Source organism: Pinus tabuliformis, chromosome 7 (genome assembly GCF_031772625.1).
Source record: "Pinus tabuliformis cultivar Carrire ecotype Pingquan chromosome 7, CPIR1, whole genome shotgun sequence".
In the NCBI taxonomy this organism is placed as follows: Eukaryota; Viridiplantae; Streptophyta; class Pinopsida; order Pinales; family Pinaceae; genus Pinus; species Pinus tabuliformis.
This window is the reverse complement of record NC_142293.1, coordinates 1,439,083,294-1,439,101,451: the sequence shown is the minus strand read 5'-3', so window position 1 is coordinate 1,439,101,451 and position 18,158 is coordinate 1,439,083,294.

The window sequence follows — 18,158 nt, the reverse complement described above, 5'->3', positions numbered from 1 at the left end:
AACATAATTATTTTTGGACAAAAGTCCCGGGAAAACCCAACTTGGGAAAACCGGTGAGCGACTGAGGGTTTTATTATTAAGCAGCGGTGAAATAATCTAAGTACAATCTAGATGTCGAATACTGGCAGTCCTACAGAGAAAATACTAGCAAAAATCTAGTGAGGAAATTTCCTCACCCCAACAGGAAAATCCGAGCTCTAACCTAAGCTCCAAGTGAGTCGTCCAAAATTGCTTTGCACAGCTACTGCGTCACCCTAGCGCAGTCCCTTCTGCACTCGGGCTAAATCAACCTCTCCTCAATCTGTCTAGTTTGCTGCTATCTGGGAAAATGTCTCTCCTGGCCTTTGGAACCTCTCTCTAGCTTCAGGCACTAAAACTCGTCTTTCTCCACCATAATTGAAACTGCCTCTAGAGGCTACTACGCTGCCCCAGCGTCAACCTCTCTGCAAATGCTCTCACCGGATCTGGAAATCTTGCTTCAGTTTCACTGTCTCTACCCCTCTCTCACTGCTTCGATCTCTAGTTCTCTCTCCAACAACTGACTGCTACTACTCTAGAAATTGATCTGCTCAAAAATCGAACCTCTCAAGTGTGTCCTCCATCACCACGTCGACCTCCTCTTATAATCCTTTGTTGGAGCACCAACGACCAAGATTAAAATAGAATCGATGGCTAGGAACATCTCTGATCGATCCATGTGAGTTTCTAGATGATTCTCGCCTTAACTTAATTAATACTGATTAATTAACCATATTCCCTAAGTTTAGACTTAGGAAATATTAAAAAACAGATTAATAATCTAATTAAGTCATTTCTAGGCGGAATTTACATAAACGATTTCTGGATTTTGGAGATGTCATGTATTATAGCCTCTCCCCAAAATTTGATGGCTAGAACACATTTGATACTACAAAAACTAACAATGTGTGGGTTAATTAAAGATTTATAGGTTTTCTTAGTAGCATAACCAGACAGAATGATGACTATCGATATTGTTGTGATAGATGTCCCTGATGCATGGAGGATGCTCCTATCAAGGAAATGGCATTCAGATGGATCTATCATACACCACATACCCATGCCAGATAATACCTTTGTCAGGCTTGATCATGAGTTATAGCATGATGAAGAGATTAGGCATATCATAGAAAATTGGGGTACTTCAAACCTTCCATTAGAGCATTTTCAAGACAAGGCAGAAGGATTGACAGTAGTTGCATCATCATCACCATTACAGCTAACCAAGAAGAAAAGAAAACTAGGGTACTTCAAACCTTCCATTAGAGCATTTGCAAGACAAAGCAGAAGAATTGACAGTGGTTGCATCATCATCACCATTATAGTTAACCAAGAAGAAAAGAAAAAAGAAAAAAAGGGAGAAGAAATATGTCAAAGATAAGTCATCAGTGATAAACAGGGTCAAGCCTCAACAAGTTGGTACTAGAAAAATAAAAAGAAAGAGGCTTGATAGATTTGATGGAAACAAACAAGTTAACCTTTGGGCAAGTCAAAGTCCCAAGATAGTCAAAATTGGACAGGGCACATCAGAGAAAGAACCTATGGATCTACCTGTGAGTAGACAGGTTCTCAAGATGGATTTCACCGAAGACATCTGATGCCATGGGGAATTATTTGTATTATTTGCACTATATCTCATTTTTGTTCATAGATTAGATTTCATCTCATGCTACTAGATTAGTTTCTATTTCATGTTATTAAAGTAGTTTTTATTTCAACATGTAGAGTAGTGTTTCCATTTCAGTATTTGATTTTATGTGATCATTTCAGGAGCAGATGCTACTGAATTTTTTTGGTGGATGAAAATTCCATGTTCTCACATGTTTTCATGAAAGTACGTGTCCCCATGTAGAGCCAAATGTTGACCACCAAAGTTACATTTCATTTTTTTTTAGACTCCATGCCCAAAGTACATTTCAGAGCATTCTTGCACTTTCAGATCATTCAGAGTTCGAGATTTCATTAGGGGCTTTAAGCCCCTTTCTTCTCTCTTTCTTCATTTTGTACTCAAAATTCGTAGCCCTGCAGGGACATTGTAAACATGATACTAGCATGATGAATAAAGCCATGTAATAGGCCTAGGTAGCTTGGGAATTTTTACTATAAAGTGAGTTCATGCTAGGGAGTTTTTTCAACATGATACTAGCATGATGAATAAAGCCATGTAATAGGCCTAGGTAGCTTGGGACTTTTTACTATAAAGTGAGTTCATGCTAGGGAGTTTTTTTCACTGAACTAATTATTCTTGTTTTTAACATCTAGTAACTAGTTGAGTTTTTTCTCCCAGAATACCCCCAAACTTGTAATGTGACTTGATGGTAGAGCCTTGGGTGAGTCCCAGTGTCTATTGTCAATGTATATTACCATGCTAGATCACTTGTAAAATTTCACAGAATTTGATTAGGTCTAGGGGCCAATTTTTAATTGTTAAAAATTGACCATAGGATGGGATTTTTAATAAATTTTTGATGTAAATTGTAATGAGTGATGTCCAAAGAAGTTGTAGGGGATATGAGTAATCAGACTTAGATCTCTACACCTCAAATTTCTACTAAGACACACTTTGAGGGGTGAAAAATCACTTATAGACCCTGAAAACCCACTTTTTCATAATTTTAGTGGGAAAATAAGAAATAAATAACCCAGAAAATAAAAAATGAAGAAAAATAGAAATTCCCACATGCCAAAATAAGGTGGAAATGACTTGGAAAATAAATTCAAGTTAAAAGGCAAGTCAAAGGGTCAAGTTTGAGGGTGATTTGGCGCCACATCAAAAGAATAAATGCACATGGGAAAATCAAAGTCCGTCAGCCAGATTGGGCAGCGCGACTCTCACTTTGGAGATCAACGCATATTCAAGATATTATCAAAAGATTTGAGAGATGAAATTAAGGAGTATTGTCTCCACTGTAGTCTCCACCTATCTTAAACTTGTATGTTGCATCCTTACTCCATCTCCACACAAAGGCAATTAGCACCTATGCACAATAGACTTGCTTTAACGCAAGGCAGTTTGGTGACAAATTGAGAGAGGTGTCATTCCATGGGTTTGTTGGTTGAGAAATTAATGGGATTTCTCTCCCATCTCACGCACTACACTCCACACATGGCACAGCGTTGAGGCAACTCGATTTTTTGCACATGGGCATGAGGAAAATCAACTTCTACATTTGGCATTGGAGCTCCAATCATGCAATTCAAACTCTTCTTGGGATTTCCACCATTCTCCACTTGGCATTGGGATTTTCTCCAATTTCTCTATAAATCGAGTCATTGTGCTCCTCATTGTATCAATCTTTAGACGAGCTATTGTGCTTGAGGAAACTCTACAAAAATTTATACTCACCTCTTTCATATGAAAATAGAGTAAAGACTTTAGGGGTTGACTTTGGTTTGGTCTTATCCTTCCATGTTTGTGAGGTAATATTGTTTCAAATCTTTGTGCTTAATGTTCTACATTGGTTCTAAATCTTGTTAGCTTCATTTGCCTTTCATTGGATTGATTAATGTAATTTTTCTAGCATCGATTTTTGGATTAAAGGACCACTCGAGAAAGAGGAGCCCTAGTAGGTTTTTGGTTGAACCTCTAGCCTTCTCCTTCATTGTGTAGTTTAATCCCTTGTGAATGTTAACACTCTCTTTAAGTGTGTAGACGATCTAACATTTTGGAGCATGGGGTAAGTCTTTGGTTGGACAAACCCACTCTCAAAGAGCATAGGTGGAGGGACCCATATCGAATCAAGCTACTCTCAAGAGGAAAATCCAAAGTGGTACCATCATATTGTAGTCTTGAGTTGATTTACTAACACTTGTCTTGCAGCATCTCATTTCATTGAACTTGTTGCATCTTGAAGACATTTCCAATATTTACAAGTATTATATTTGAGCATCTATTTCATTTCTTGCAAGATTATATTATTTGGCACTGGTCTACTTACATCTATTTTCCTTGCAGGATACACCATTGAGTCATATTCATCTATTTACATTTTGATTTTGATTACATTCTCATGAGCATTTGTACTCGCTAAGTCTTTATTTATTGCTTCAAGTTATATTTCAAGTCATTGAGTGGTTGATGCTCTAATTGATCTACTAATCATCGCCTAGAACTTGTTAGTTTTATAAGGTTTCTTTAGAAACCTTCCTTAGCGTCCACCCCCCTTGGATTTAGCTAGGAGAGAGCCTAGATGGAGAGAGTTGTGATTAGGTGATAGCCCCTTCTCTGAGCTTTACCATGAAGGCCACACCTAGTGGAATTAAGGACTTTTCCCACATTAAATTAGGTGTGTAAGGAAGGAGACAACAAGTTGTATGTTTCCTCGCCCATCAGTCGAGAGCATATGTTAGAAGGTGGGCAATCTGATCCAAAAGTTATGTCTTTGAATGTGCAATCGAGTGCTTATGCTTGTTTTTCATTGGGAATTTTGGGCATGGATTATTGGGTGACTTGTAAGAATGAAGGGTTAATCTTCAATCCTAACCCTATGGAATCTCCCCTATTGGCCTATGGCTTTAGGAAGAGCACTACTTCGAAAACCCCAATTTTGGTAGCATGGTCCCATTTTCCTATTCCACCTTTTTCACTCCCTTCCACACGTTACAAGCCCTATTTCATCATATTCCTTCTCTGGGTCCACATAGCCACTAGATCCACAAAGGCACTAGCACACCGCCTCCCCTTGTCCACATATTTGGGTTGGTCTTGGAAATGTTGCCCCGGAGGTCGATGCAACTAAAAAGAAAGTTAAAAGCATATCATGGCCACAAGCAAGAAACGAAAGAAAAAAAAATTATAAAATGCAAAATATGGTCAATACATTTAAATAGCATGTGGGAAAAAAACAAACATGAGCTCTACCCTTTATCATTATGGCCATCACCCCAGTTCCTAGGGCCCATGAGTGCCTCCACATCATTAAGGAAACCATGCATGTCTCATCTCTTAGTGGAGAATGAATTGCCCCACCTTAAGGGGGTAACAACCACTATACTTCATTCACAACATGTTTTCATTTCCTGGAGCCTCGAGCAATAATACAAAGAATAATCAAGAAAAAGAAAAAGGCAAATAAATAGGTGTGGAAAAACAAAGATTGGGGTAACTCATGTATCCACGATTGCTCCCTCCTACATTTATCTACCCAATATGTGGACATCCTTCATCATTATTTCTATACTTGTATCCATGACATCTGGCCTTGAGATCCCAATTTCCCATCAGTTTCACTGCCATCCACATGCCACCTATTAATTGAAGGATGTACCAAGGACTTGTCTTTCCCCTTGGGGGTTGTGAACACCTAATAGGGTTGTCTATTAACCACTCCTACACCTAGGGAGGTAACAATATTAATAAAACAACTTGGAAGAGAAGCCCCATATGAAGTCCTAACATGCCCTTGATTAACAAGCTTGGTTCACTTAGATGCACTAATGAATTATTGTACCTAATGGTAAGAATGCAGCACTAGACATTATGTATGATTGGCAAGTGCTTTCATCATGGGCTGGGCAGCGTAGTTGGGGCCTTAGTCCACTAAAGGAGCATATAATAGCCTCCAAGTGAAGTGGTGAGAGCCATGGGACTCCAGGTACTTGCAAAGCATCATTACCTCACTCCATGGGCACCTATAGCACCACACCAATTTGCACCTTGTCCCACATTATTCACGAGAAGATGCACTTGGACCAGTATGCCCCCAACTGTCTTACCATATGTAATGGATTTGGCAGTTGATCTAAGGCCCATAGGAGGTTTGTCTCACCCTCTGTGACATGGTAAGCTTAGCACCATTCTCTGAGCCTTCAACAATGGAGCAGACACAGGCTACTTGATCACTAGGAGACCCATGAGACCCATTTTTTACCCAAACACAAAACTAGGGTCCACATGATGACATGCATGGATGCCTAGGGGCCAACCCCTAGAGGATGATATTTGGGGCCCTCTCGACTCACTTTGACACAAAGAGAGATCAATGCATGCCTCCAATATTGTAGACCTAATAATGTTGTACAATATTGTAGACCTAATAATGTTTTCCATGAGGTCCATGTTCAACGATATGTCCTAAAAATGAATTTGAAAGCATGGTCCCTTAAGAAGAGCAAGGCAGACATCCCTTATTGATTTGGGGATAGACAATCTTTCTCAAACCAAATCTAGGTCTTGAGAACTAAAAACCCAAGTATGTGTAAGTTGTGGTGATGTCAATCTCTGCCCCCGAGAATTAGAAGTGATCATCTAAGAGGAAATTCTACTCTTTTTCAAGATCATAATTGTTATAAGGCTCATGAACAAAAAATAAACAAAGGACCAATGTTGAGTTTTATAGCCATCAAACCAAAAGAACACTATAGATGGAAGAACATAATGACTCGTAGAAGAATATAATGACTTGTAGAAAAGACTACTTGCAAGGCAAAGTGATGGGATTATAGTGGATAATGCAACAAATATGGTGGTTTCCACCATGAGATTATAGGGGAAAATGTTACAAACATGGTAATTTCTAAAATTGGTTGCTAGTAAGGCCATTAAAATTGTAAGGAAAGAACAAGAAAGAATTATTGAAAAAAATTAACTAGGGTTTCAAAGAGGATCAAAAAGCACCACATATAAAATTTGTGTGGCAATGGACAACAAGGTTTGGGCAAGGTTTGTAGAGTATGCAAAGTAAGTAAACTATTCCAATAGAAGACAAACTAAAAAGGGAATACAAAAAGCAAAGAATAGTGGCAGACATCCTGGGAAAGGATATTAAACCTTCCATAGATTATTCATGAACAAAGGGTTCACCACTGCAATAACAAGGAAAACGTCAAGAAATCCAAGATGCAAGAGGAAATCTACTACACCACCATGGAGGGAGTGTTCAATGGTTGTAAAGAGGGCATGAACAAGTATGACAATTTTCTCTACTAGATGAATCAATTAAAGAGTGCGGAGAAAAAATAAGAGAGACAAAGATAAAGGGATGTGAAAACAAGCAACCTAATGTAGGAATAAGAGAAAAGTAAAGTTCCATAGAGTTCTAAGTTATTAATAGTGAAAAGATGATGTGAACCTGCTTATATAACACTCATGAGAAAAGGGTGAAACCTACCATGAAGAAGACACTACATTGTAAATAATACTCGTAAAATATGAAAAGAAAGAGTGAAAAACAATAATGAGAAAAGGGTGAAACCTACCATGAAGAAGACACTAAATTGTAAATAATACTCGTAAAATATGAAAAGAAAGAGTGAAAAACAATATACAAGTGGTGACCAAATTTGGAAAATCAAGCAATTAATTCAATTTATAATTTTTTCCTCATTTACTTGAGAAGCAACAACACTTCATTTCACTTATCCCAATTTCTCACATTAGTCCAAGAGAATGAATACCATATATGTGTACATCCATACCACAATGTTACAAACATTAGGGCACATATTTCAAGTCATGTATCAGATTTGAAATGTGTTATTACAACAGATTATAACAGTGATAAATATGCTCATTTATCTTTGGAATGTGTTAAATCACTCAGTGAATTCAGCTATATATTACATCACCTCAACAAGAACAAGAAGTGTGAGGAAGAAAAAACTAGAGAACAAAATCGACTCGATTAAATTAAAAAACTTAAAAATTATAAGAAATCATTACAAAACAAATTTGAAAAACTTATCGCAAAAGAAGCATCAAAATATTTAGATACAATAGTCTAAGTTGAAGAAAAAGGAATGAATATTGATCCAGTAAATGCTACAACACAAGATGATGACAAACCAATAGAAGTTAAAACATGCTACAACACAAGATGATGACAAACCAATAGAAGTTAAAACATGCTACAACACAAGATGATGACAAACCAATAGAAGTTAAAACATACTCAGTGGTTGCAGTTCAAACAATGGAAATTCCAAGTGATGATTCAGTAACCAACTCAACCACAATAGTACCTAAAGTAAATAAGGAAATTGCTACACACTTAATAAGGGAAAGTCCAACCAAAAGAACTACTTATCGACATTTGAATCACAAGAGAAGACAACTAAGTCAGCCTACATATTTGAACCATTCAGAATGAAAACAATAGATTTATGTTCCAAGGGATACTGAAGTTTGCAAAATCCAATCCTATGATAACAATTCATTACCAATTTCCAGTGATCAAAATATTCCATGGAAGATTAATCAAAAGGAATGAATATTTATCCTATAAATGCTACAACACAAGATGATGACAAACCAATAGAAGTTAAAACATACTCAATGGTTGCAGTTCAAAAAATGGAAATTCCAAGTGATAGATTCGGTAACCAACTCAACCACAATAGTACCTGAAGTAAATCAGGAAATTGCTACACACTTAATAAGGGAAAGTCCAACCAAAATAACTACTTATCGAGATTTGAATCACAAGAGAAGACAACTAAGTCAGTCTACATATTTGAACCACTCGGAATGAAAACAATAGATTTATGTTCCAAGGGATATTGAAGTTTGCAAAATCCAATCCTATGATAACAATTCATTACCAATTTCCAGTGATCAAAATATTCCATGGAAGATTAATCTATGATTGTCAGATCCATTCTCAGTCCGAAAATTTTGTTTATCACTCAGAGGATCATATCATCTTGTATCAACGAAGATCGAAGTATTGAGATAGGAATATATTCAAAACAAGAAAAGAGATCAAGCCCTTTCATCAGTAAGCTTAGAGGACAAAGATTTTTGAAGAAGGCAATGTTATGAATATAATTTATAGTAAAATAATAGAAAATAATGTAAACAATAATAATCATAATTAATGATTATTTGACTAAATAGTTAGTAATGAAGAGGTATGTCCCTAAGGACATAACCATTGTGAAGAGGTACCTAACCGTTGTGAAGAGGTACCTGCCTATGGTATATAAGCAGACCCTCACCCTCATTTGTAATCATCATATCAATTATTTTATACACTATTCAATATATAATTACTTGTCCTACAATGGATGTCTTTGTCTTCAAAGTATTCTGAAGATTATTGCAGGTATACGAACCTTGTTGATTACACATTACATGCCCTATTTCGCAGTAAGGCATAGGTTGGCCATCCATCAACATTCCTTCATAGCACCAGCATAGTGGGGTTGACCTTGGTCTATGCCAACGGTTGGACTGGATAGAGGTGTTGAATTGGTATTCTACTGGTGGAGTAGCATCTATGACTAGAGACAGAGCACAGTCAAAGCCATGGGACTTGGGTGATGATTGGCCATGGTGGCATTGGGATCCAAGTGGATCGACTGGTAGCGGGACGAGTCAGAAATGGGCTTGGGATCCAGGTATTGAGGGATCCAGTCATGTTTGGATTGCTTGGAGGCATGATGTGAACCAGTGGTTCATATGGGATCCTAGTATCAATTTGTAGATGCCTCTATGGTGGACGGGTGGGGATTGCTTGAGGGCAAGCAATCTTGGGGTCGGAGGATTTGTCATGTCCCTATTTTTATTTTCCTCTATAGTACAACCAAGATGGGCTTCCAGGGTATGTGATGGCCAGGCCGCAGGATCAAGATTACATCATCAGGGGTTTCAGAGGAGTTTGACGAGTTTTTATGGGATCCGATGGAATTCGCTTGGCATATTCCATCATCTGCACAGCTTGGATTTCGTTTCGTTCCACTTTGACAACTTTCAAAAAAAGACTTTATCATTGGGCCTGACTTAATTAATTACACTTGGGGTGGCATTCCGGGAAGGATCATTTGATGGAACGCCTCAATATAATAGCTCATTAGAACTGGAACAAGAAGATCTACAGGATGGGATGCTAAGAAGTGACTTCCAATGGTTGGAGAAAGTATGGTGGGCTATTTACAATTTTCCCATATTAAAAATGACTTTAATTAGTCATTTAATTAAAAGGGGAAAATGATTAATTGGAGGAAAAAGGCCAAAGTGACTTAAAATAAAATTAAGAAGTAGCTTAAGGTTAAGTGAAGGGAGGAGCTTCTAAAATAAAAATAAAATAATAAAATAAGATGTTTCTAGAGGGGCTTGGAGATCTATCTATGGAGTCTTTAAAAGGAGGAGTAAATCATTTGGGGCAGCTTGGATTGGAGCATTTGTTTTTAGTGTGGATTGGAAAATTTAGCTCTCTACCATAATAGCCCCAGGACGGAAACCCTCGGGTGATTCAGTGAGAGTGGGCGAGTACCCAACTCTCCCCTTGGTGAATTCATCCAGAATTCACAGGAGAGCCTAGCAGTTGCATTTCAATTCAGTTTTGGAGGGCCAGTGCAACATTGGAGCAGATCCTTGAGGCCAGTTTCTCATCTCAACTATATGGGTTGCATAAGCATGTAAACCCTAGTTTATCTAATATAATAAAGATGAGAATTTTTCTGTTCATCGTGTTATTGGATTGCAATGCTCTATTTGTTATATTTTACATGGCAATCTTTTGTTAAATAAATAAAAAAATTATGTAGTAAATTCTGTTGAGTTAAATTCTAAGAAATCTCCAAATTTTTACATTTGGGACATTAAAAAAACGCTATGTCTTCAACTCTTGCATAAATAAAACACCAAGGCCTACATGGTACCACAAGGATAGAATAACCATCATCACCTCCAACATCATGTTCTTCTATAGGGTTTACACAAATAGCTAAATCCCTTCGAGACATGTCCAAGATGTATCCAAGAAAATAACAAAGATAGAATGGAGATACAATGATGATGAGAACACAAGACATCTCTCATCCTTTTATATATAGAGTGGGTGACGGAGGGTACCATAAGACAAATACTTGTGTCCATATAGGTAACCAACAACCACAAATGGGTCACTCTATAAAAAAATGATGTACAAGTCTCATACTAGGGTTTATCCAAACCCCAAGATGAAAAACCCCTCCAAGTATGTCTCTTAGGGCTCAATGCCCTTCCTCTAGGATGGTGCACTCTACACAACTAGTATGTCCAATGTTCCTTTTCCATGGTGGTATCCAAGCGCCCTCATGCAAGGTGTTCCTCCTTTGAATATGTGCAATGTGCACTCTCATGTGCTCAATGTTGCTTCGATGTGTGCAATGTGGCCTCCATAGACTAACAATGAAGCCACCCAAGAGTCATCGTGGCCTTTGAAGAGAAGTATGAAAGGTAAAGGAATTGACCCTAATTGTCAATTGACTTAGCGAAGCTCTAAACGCGATGTAAAAGAGAAACCTATCTAAAAATGGCTTCAACCCAAAAGAGGTGTCTTGCAAACTCTCCCCAAATGATGGACTAGATGATTTCCCTCTTGCTTATAACAACGTAGCCATACATGAGGACATGAACTCTCTCTATTGCGGCCCAATCCCCAACCCAATTCTTGTAGACTAGGTCACCAAACCTTAGAGTCAAACAATGTTACGGACCTAAGTAATGTTGTCCATGAGGTCCATGTGGATGGTATGTATTATGTCCTAAAAATGCATGTGAAAGTATTGTCGCTTAATAAAGGTAAGGGAGCCATATCCCTTATTGATTTGGGTTTGGAGAATCTTCCTCAAACCAAATCTAGGCATTAAGAACTAAAACCCCAAGTATGTGTAAGTTGTGATAATCTCATCTCAACCCCCAAGAACTAAAAGTGGTCATCTAAGCGGACATTCTTCTCCCATTCAAGATCATAATTGTTGGAGTTCAAGATATTTATCGGGTTCTTATACAATCTTTCTTGATCAAATGTCCCATGTTAGAGTCGAATGTTATCCCATGACATGTATAGATAACTAGAGGATTTTTCCACCTATAAATTTCATCAAAATCAATAGTTCCATAGTGATATCTATGGTTTTCCATGGATATTTGGCGAGAGATGCTCCCAACATTTTCCCACTGATTCTCATGGACATATTTTTTATGAGGATTGTGCCATGCATTGTTATATCTTATGCTTTGCCCATATTTGGTTATATTGCTTTTTATATGTGTTGTGAATGCTGATGACCATTAATGTAATTTAATAATGGATCATAACACTCTAAATTTATGTTTCCTACTAGGTTGTACTATGAAGGATTTAATATTTTCCAATAAAAAAGTGTGTTCCCTTTCAAGTCAAGTGTAACACTAGCAACCTTAGTAAGTGTTCTAGGTGTTCCATGTCATTGGCCTCACCCATATCCTAAGTAACCGGATTCGTTAAAAAGGGGCCACGTGTCAGAATCCTACGAATCAGACATGATTCACTGGGGATTCGAATCCCAAAAGGGGGCATGTCGTGTCCTAACGGGACACGTACGAATCCCGTACTGGTCCCATTAGGACACAACGTGTCCCGATTCTGGGATTCGAATCCCCAAAAATGGAACCCACGGGCATTGTTCTTTATGTTTTTTACCATTTCTCTCTTTTAGTTCTGCATACTTTGAGCTATGGGCAAGGAGCTAAGGAACCGTTAGCCATGAGGCTCCTCTCTCAGGTGACTTCATCCTCTTGTTGAGAGAGGAATTGGCGCACATATGGGAATTTATATAGTGTGAAGAAGAGCAGGCTTGAGCAATCCAGGGCATAGACAATAGTGTATGTGCATACCAACCTTCGTCTTATTTACAGGCAAAGGGAAGAGTGGTTGAGGGGAAAGACAAAGATGTGGGATGTCTTTCCTGATGATATGGGTCTGGACAGCAGTGTTCAGTTGGCATTGGCCAACATGGATCTCAATGATCCAGTGCTAGAGCCTGTTAGATTTGATGACGGTGATATTTTAGAGGGGTCATCCTCCACACTAGCAGATGCAGAGGCGACTATGGATACAGAGGAGGAGGAGGATGCAGAGGAGAGCTGTGGTGACCATGATGATGAGGACACTGATGCTGATTCTGAATTTCTGATGATGACAATGAGGATTGATGACTCATGAGTCATGGGCTACCTATTGCCTTGAGGCTTGTATACCTGTAGTTGTTTTATATTTTCTATTTCTAATTGCCATTGGCATTGCACTACCTATGTAACACATTTTGATTTGATGACTTAATGAGGAAACTCCAGCTGTCAATGTCTTTATCTTACTATCTTGTAGTTGTAAGTTGTCTTTCATTTATGAATCATGATTTATGTGACCACTAACATGTATTTGAATTTTGTATGTACTATGCATACTATAATGTTAATAACTTACTTTGTAAATAGTAAAACTAACATCTAGATGAAGATCTATGTTTGAAATCAATGAATTTGTATCATTAATGAGAATTTGTGTAAGAAATGTCTAATTTTTAATATATATATATATATATATATATATATATATATATATATATATATATCTAATCAAAAAATATATAACGAATACTACGTGTCCTGTTCTGGGGGGTCAACGTGTCCGAATTCAACACTCAAATCCTCGTATCCTAAAAATCCCGAATCCCCGTGTCAGGTGACTTAGCCCATATCCATTTTCATGCCCTTTCATTTTCCCACTAATGATCCATTTTCATTCCCTTTCATTTTCCCACTAATGATTGATTTGTTAGTCATACATCAAGATTCATGCCTCATATTCCAATGAGAAAAGCTTCATCTTAAAAGCTATAAGCAACAAAAAGTCAAATAACAAAGCTTGAAGTATGCTACCTTTCTATGAGGCCAGTGTGTTCCCTTTCAAGTCAAGTGTAACACTAGCAACCTTAGTAGGTGTTCCATGTCATTGGTCTATCACCCATATACATTTTCATGCCCTTTCATTTTCCCACTAATGATTGATTTGTTAGTCATACATAGAGATTCATGCCTCATATTCCAATGAGAAAAGCCTCATCTTAAAAGCTATAAGCAACAAAAAGTCAAATTAACAAAGTTTGAAGTATGCTACCTTTCTATGAGGCCAATGCCCTAAGTCCCATGCTTAACAATGGATATCTAAAGGAAAAGGGAAAAATCAAATAAAGAAAAAGGCAAGATGCAATAAACTCTTATTTGACTAAAACAATTGCATTGGGATCCATGAAAGCTATATTGAGATTTGCGTACATAAATTGGGACTTGTGTACTGACATCATGATTTGTTTATGCTTTTGAATCCATGACACATGCCTTGGGATTTGTGACAAAGCCATGGGATCCTTGAGATGGGTTGTTTGCAACTTTGCACACTTTACGTAGGTAGCTCCACCTTGGAGGATGTACTAGCACACGTTTGAAAACACTTTATTGTGTTGTCCACTCTAGAGAGACCACACGTACCACACATGGGGCTTAATTCACCATTTTGAGGAGGAAGACTTGGTGGTTGAGGTGGTTATTTTGGTTGTTGTGCTTGATAGCCTGGTTTGAAAAGGTTTTTGAGGACGACCTTACGACTCCTTCCTCCCTGCTTGTGGATTATTGGTTTTTTGGTAGTTTCCATTAGTATTCAATTCGAGGTAAATTAAAAGGGGAAAATTAAAATTAAAATTTGAATTTAAATGCTCAAGTCGGCCCCAAAAGATCAAGTTGCCCAAATAAAGGACGCGCCACTTGGGCAACCCTAAATCACTATATATTGGCACTCGATTTCATCATTTGGGGACCAATTCATATCACCCAAATCATTTGTTCTTTGTTCACACATGCGAAGGAGAGAGATGAGAAGAAGACAAAGTTTTGTCCAACATTGACCACTCTTTGACCAAAATTTATGGCTATTGTTTGACTGAATTTTGAGGCAATTGACCAAACTTTTCTGAGGCACGGTTTGACCAAATTCTTAGGCAGTTGACATAAGTTTTTTTGAGGCTTTGACTGAGCTTATAATGGAAATTTTGACCACATTCCTGAGGAAGTTGACCGAAATCTGTAATGGGAAGTTTGACCACATTTCTGAGGCAATTCACCGAGCTCTATTATGGGTCGTTTGACCGAGTTGTTGAGCTGACTAGGTTTTACCTGTGGGATTTTTGTGGTTTGTTTGACCTAATTTAACTTATGAATATCATATTGTAACTTTGTTTAACTGAATAATTTCTCCTAGATAAGATTGTTGGGTTTTCTCCTGAGTTTGGGTCTCCCAGGTGATAATTTGTGTCTCCTTGTATGCTTCGTTGTCTCTTTATGATCCTACTATCATTATTGCATTGCGGTTGAGATTTTCTATGTATAATCGCTTAATGGTGAATGTGCCCTAAGTGAATTTGTTTAAGAAATCATTGCAAAGTAATCAGACTAGAAGATCAAAATTCTCATAGAAAATCAACATGGTTTTAGAGCCTAGGTGAAAGAGAAGCCATTAAAGAGTACAAGAAAGCCAAGTTTATGTGATAAAAGGGACTGATAAAGGGATCCAAACCCTAAAGAAAGTTGGTATCTGTGACCAAATCTGATCAACCCTAAAAGAAGACCAACACATCTCTTCTAGAGCAAGCTTGGAGTACTGATTGGCAATCTGATGTAGGACACTCTTGAAGTTGTTAACCTTAGGCCTGATGAAGCTCTATATTGAAAATTGGTAAGATTCTTTAACCTAGTACTTTTTGTTTGTGGTATTGTTGGTTAGAATTTCATCCCTTTTAAGGCCCCATTAAAACTATATCTGAAGCCCTAAACAAAGTCACCTCAAGTCTCTGTTTCAAGGCAGATCCAAGACAACTCTTTGAGACCCATTTTGGCGCTCTCCAAGGCAACTCATTCACCCTTGTAACAATTTTCTTGAGGCAGAATGAACCTAATATTTCCGAGACAAATCTAAGCCCCCTCCTAAACCTGATTTGGATTTTCTAAGGCCTAACCAATGGCCCTTTTGACACTAATTTCAAGCCTTTTCCTAAGGAAAAATGTGATTTGTATTCTAAGGCATTTTTTTGTGGCTACTTTGAAATTGATCCAAGACCGAGTATGTTACTTTTTGTCGCATCAGATATGTTTATAGCCTTGAACTTTTATGGAGGCTAGAATGCATGAGATCTCCAAAACCCATAAATCGTTTCTGGAAATTCGGCCTAGAAATCACTTAACTAAATTATTAGTCAGTTTTTAAATATTTCTTAAGTTTAAACTTAGGGAATATGACTAATCAATCAGAATTAATTAAGTTAAGGTGTGAATGTTCTACACACTCCAACGAATCGACTTCAAGTTAATCCTAGAAATGACTTAATTAGATTATTAGTCAGTTTTTAAATATTTCCTAAGTATAAACTTAGGGAATCTGACTAATTAATCAAAATTAATTAAGTTAAAGTGTGAATGTTCTAGAAACTCACACAGATCAACTTCAAGTTAATCCTAGCCATTGATTAAGATCTAATCTTGGTTGTTGAAGTCTCAACAGAGGATTATAAGAAGAATTTGATGGGGCCTGGAGAAATGACTGGAGCAGTTCGATTTCCTGAGCAGATTGATTTCCTGAGTAGCTGCAGTCAGTTGCCGAAGAGAGAGTCAGTGAGATTGAAGCAGTGAGAGAGGGGCAGGGACAGTGAAGCCAGAGGAAGGATTCCAGTTTCAGTGAGTGCATTTGAAGAGAGGCAAGTGAGCCACAGTGAGGCTGACACAGTGCAACGCAGTAGCCTCTAGAGTCAATTCCGAAACTGCTATGGAAAGATAAGTTTCAGTACCAGAGGCTGGGCAGAGGTTCCGTACACCAAGAGAAACATTTTCCCAGATAGCAGCAGACCAGACGGCTTGAGGAGAAGCTGATTCGAGCCGAGTGAAAAATTCACTGCGCTAGGGTGACACAGTGACTGCACAGGGCCAGTTTGGATGGCTCAATTTGAGCTAAGATCAGAGCCCAGATTTGCCTATGGAGTGAGGAAATTCCTCGATTTTTCTTGCCAGTTTTTCTCTATAGGATTGCTAGTTTCAGCATCCAGTTGTACTCAGATTATTTCACTGCTGCATAATAATAAAACCCTTAGTTGTTGCACTGATTTTCCCAAGTTGGGTTTTTTCGAGGACTTTTGTCCAAAAATAACTGTCATTTTACGTGTGTGTGCTAGTATTTCTTCCAGTGTTTATTTCTTCCGCAGTTTATTTGTGTAGGTTGCAGTGTGATTGATTCAGTATTTGTTGTAGAAAACAATAAATAAATTGTTAAAAATTAATTTAACAATTAGGAGAATTACTTCCAGTTGCTGCAATAGGATTCTGTTTGTGGAATTTTCACATGGTATCAGAGCGCAGATGATCATCCGGAGAGCTCAGTAGTGAAGGAAGAGGGAGTTTCATTGTTCATTGGTGAGCAGCAAATCAAAACCCTAGAGGTAGCGTAGTCACCTTGGCCAAGAGATCGAATTTCTTGAGGAGAATTGATTTTTCTGTGAGGGACAAAAAAATTCGAACTCTCTAGATCAAAGTATCCCAAAGGTAGAGGGAGAAACCCCAATATTTTCGCAGAGCAAATCTCTGGCTAGATGCAGTAGCTTTGCAACAGTTTGCTAGAGCAAAACTAGTGTCGGATGGAATAAGACCGCGCACTGAGGGAAAAAAATTGTCAGGGAACTTCTAGTCTCATGAAGTTCGATCCCTTGCAGATCAACAATCGTTGTGTGCAGAGTTTCCCACTCTAGAAGGGAGTGAAAATAGTTGGGTAGCAGCTGAGTAGAAGGGAAGAGGAGATTTTCGACATTGTTTTAGATGGCCACTGTTGCACTTCGAGATCAGGGCACATTGGATGGTGCTTCCAACTATGTCATCTAGCAAGCAAGGATGTCCTTCCTTCTGGATGAATATGGCTTGAAACCATTCACAAATGCAATGGTAGTTATCCCCACGGACGCAGATCAACTAAAGGAGTACAGAAAGGAGATGGCGCGGGTGAAGAGGTTGATCCTTGATGGTGTTCGGGATCACATAGTTGGCAAAGGTACTGCCAGAGAAATGTGGGAGACTCTCACCACGATGTATCAAGGCACTTACAAGCAGCGGAAGATGTACTTAGAGGAGAAGCTGAGATGCACCATGATGTGGAAAGGGGAACGCATAGACCCCTTCCTCACTAGGATTCAGGAGATCCGAGATCAGTTGTCAGTTGTTGGGGCAGCGCCTCAACCCACGGATCTAGTGTGATTGACACTAAACAGTGTCTCAGAGGAGTGGCAGGTATTTGTCCAAAGTATCTTGGGCAGAGATACCTTGCCAAGGTGGGACAGGATGTGGGCTGATTTGCAGCAGGAGGAGT